The following is a 3,992-nucleotide window of genomic DNA, read 5'->3' as shown; positions in this document are numbered from 1 at the left end:
TAAGGAGGCACTTGCGTACGTATGGCTATGGCCCTAGTGGGTCCCTACTGTCATCCAGTCAAAATAAAGTCATCTCCTGAACCCTCATGTTCATTGACCATGTTAACAATGCTCGGCGCCATGGCGAGCGCAACAACTCGAAGGACGACAGAGAGGGCCTCGCGGGCCCTACGGATGGTCTGATACATCGCCCGCTGCTCATTCAGGAAGCCAGGATCATCAGACACCTATGAGCACCTTCGAAAGATTGAGACGGCATGAAACGGTAAGGCCGCGCTTGGGAGCTCTAGTTTATTTCACACCTGTATTAAGATACAAGTGTAATTTACTAGTCATCAGAAACAACGCGTAAAATACAGGCGCAATGAAACCGAGGGCCCGAGGTCTGTAAGTAAAACCAGCGGGTTACGCGTGTAATTTGAGAGACCAGTGTATATTTTACTAGTCGAAATCGACCAACCAAGCGCTTCGCCCGAGACCATGTGCTTTTATTTACAAGCGTCAGTTTTACAAGCGGTTTTGGTTGGAAAACGACGATCCAATCACGGCCTAAGATGATGAGTTGGTCGGAAGATCATATGGTCTCACGTCTAACCTACCCGACTTGTCATATAAGCTATGAATGAAACATAAGACGATGAACTTCTTAAGCACGGAAACAACAGAAGAGGATGATCTTCTTAACAAGAAAATCACTGGCATTAGATCTACATGCAAAACAATACGAAGCATTATTCTCAGGAGGCACGGTGAACAACTCGTGATGCCGCATGCCAAAACATTCCAAGCTCAACTGCAATCAAACACAAGGCCTGGCATTACATAGGCAATATTCAGAACAAACTCTTAAAATATCTTACATAAGTCAACATTCATGTGACTATGCATCTCAGCAGAGTAAATATTTACTTCTGAACTAAAGACAGGAATAGGAAAAAACGATCGACGTTGCTCACAGCAAAGGGCGTTCCACTCAAAAATATCAAATGCATGTCTTCTGGCTAACATCAATGAGCAAAAATTGACAAGGTTTTCCAATTCCAATATATTAAACTAATGTCAACTTTGACAAGCTTTTCCCATTCAAAATATGTAATGCCTATGATTGTGGAACGGGCAGGGTTTGTCATCTGATAGTCCGGTGGCTCAAGGTGATGACGAATGATTAGATAACCATTCGATGTATTGTGCATGATGAAGTATTATGGAGGACACGAACCATCTGAACATTTTGTGCAGTTCCACTAAAATCAAGCTAAGCATCCCTGTGGATTTCGTATTTATATGCTGCGAGAAAATAAAGACACATCATCGCACACATGAATATTGGCCCCAGTGTCAACCCACCAATCGGTGGACTCACAAACTGAAAGTATGGTAAACAGATTACCATACCCAGATGCCCCATCATTGTTGTGGAGGACACGAACCATCTGAACATTTTGTGCAGTTCCACTAAAATCAAGCTAAGCATCCCTGTTGATTTCGTATTTATAGGCTGCCAGAAAACAAAGACACATCAGCACACACATGAATATTGGCCCCAGGATAAACCCACCAATCGGTGGACTCACAAACTGAAAGTACGGTAAACAGATTACCATACCCAGATGCGCCATCATTGTTGCTTAGAGTGACATTGACAGACTTGGAGTCCTGTCCTGGCTTCTTGGTACTTGTTTGGGCACTTGTTTGCCCAGTGTTCCTCTGAACCACAAGTAAAGTAGCCATCTCTCTTTTTGTCTTTTTTCTTACCCTTCTTAACGGCCGACGCTGGTAGCACCATTCAAACATATAGTCCGGTGGTTCAAGGTGACGACGAATGATTAGAGAACCATTCAATGTATTGTGCAAAGAAGAATATAGTCAAAGCTAGTGAATATTCTGTGGTCGCCATTCAATCCGTACATGAAAATAGTGCTGTAGAGATTGAGTCGAAACCGAGGATGGTTTATATTCAAGGGGGGAGGATGATACGACCACCCATCATCTAAATACTGAGATCGTTCTTGTTTGGCCTAAAGTCGATGGTATACATGTTCCAAGGTGTGAGGATGCATTAGTAGGCACTACGTGCAAACATACCATAGTTGAATTAGGACATGAAGGAGCTCGCATGCGTATAAGTGGGTCCAGCAAAAAATTAATTAGAAGCCATCAAGTTACGTACTACGTGAACATGCAAGAGTTTGTTTCAGACTCAGAAGGAATAAATCATGTTGATTATTTTTCTGGGAGACCCCGACCACCGGAACGACCAAGAGTTACATGCACTAAGAAGTTTCTCACGTGGAAGATCTTCTATTTAAAGGAATTGGGATGGGGGCCACCAGCTGGAAAAACTAAATTAACCAGCGCACAAGTAATAGAGTCCAACTTTACTTTTAGTAGGTCTTTTGGGTACATGCCGAGATGTAAAAGGCAATCTAGTTTAAATCAAGTAAGAGTCCAGTACTTTTGGAAAGCTTGCATGCGTTTAATCTTTGTTAGATGGGTTGGCTATACTAGTATAAACAGCCCTAGTACGGTCAATGTAAAAGTAGGTTATTTTTATATGAAATAGAGATGTGTTTTTGAGGGTAGAAACCCGTATCAAGTTTTTGAGGTAACTTTAGAAAACCTCTTTGTTGTGATTTCTGCAAGGAAATTGTTTTGCGCGTGAGGTGCCGTCGTACATATTGTTTCTCTCATGCTGAGCCGCAAGGTTCAAACCCTCTACTTCGTGTACATCGCGTGCGCGGGCGAGAGGTTACTGCTACTGAAGGTGGAGTGTCATGAAAGGTCGGGCCACAACAATGAATCGGATCTCGCCATCGAGGTTCGGTCCATATCAGGTGGTATTCAGAGCAAGGTTGTTCATGACACTTTGCAGAAGATGACTGGTTTATCATGGAAGCTAAGCTACAGATTTCAGTTGGAGGAGGAAGGCCTATGGGATGGACTTTTTCATACTCGTGTTGTAGTGGAAGGGAGATCATGTGCTATGACAATCGACCTCATGAGTTTGATCAACGCGGCAAGCATCGGGATTGTGGAGAAGTTGGAACTACCGATGACACCACGCCCACAACCATACTCGTTTCGTTTGGGTCATCAAGAGCTCAGTGTCACACATCAAACCAAGATACCGTTTTTGTTGGGAAAATATTTTTGCTCGGTTTTGTGTGACGTGATTCCGGCTTCAATGGTTTCATGTCACTTATTGTTGGGCAAGCCATGGTACAAAGAACACAATGTTACCTATGATTGTCAAACACACATATATACCGTCAAGAAGGGTAAGAAGTATGACCTCATGCCCATGTGTCAAGATCGTTTTATTGCTTGGAGGAGAGAACATCAGAAGAATATAAAAGAAGAGGAAGATGCAAAGAAGAATATAGTCAAAGCTACTGAATATTCTATGGTCGCCATTCAATCCGTACATGAAAATAGTGTTGTAGAGATTGAGTCGAAACCGAGGACGGTTTCTATTCAAGGGGGAGAGGATGATACGACCACCCATCATCTAAATACTGAGATCGTTCTTGTTTGGCCTAAAGTCGATGGTATACATGTTCCAAGGTGTGAGGATGCATTACTAGGCACTACGTGCAAACATACCATAGTTGAATCGGGACATGAAGGAGCTCGCATGCATATAAGTGGGTCCAGTAAAAAATTAATTAGAAGCCATCAAGTTACGTACTACATGAACGTGCAAGAGTTTGTTTCAGACTCAGAAGGAATAAATCATGTTGATTATTTTTTTGGGAGACCCCGACCACCAGAACGACCAAGAGTTACATGCACTAAGAAGTTTCTCACGTGGAAGATCTTCTGTTTAAAGGAATCGGGATGGGGGCCACCAGCTAGAAAAACTAAATTAACCAACGCACAAGTAATAGAGTCCAACTTTACTTTTAGTAGGTCTTTTGGGTACATGCCGAGATGTAAAAGGCAATCTAGTTTAAATCAAGTAAGAGTCCAGTACTTTTGGAAAGCTTACGTGC

The sequence above is a fragment of the Triticum urartu genome, chromosome 3, assembly GCF_003073215.2.
Source record: "Triticum urartu cultivar G1812 chromosome 3, Tu2.1, whole genome shotgun sequence".
Taxonomy (NCBI): Eukaryota; Viridiplantae; Streptophyta; class Magnoliopsida; order Poales; family Poaceae; genus Triticum; species Triticum urartu.
Note: the sequence above shows the minus strand (reverse complement) of the source record.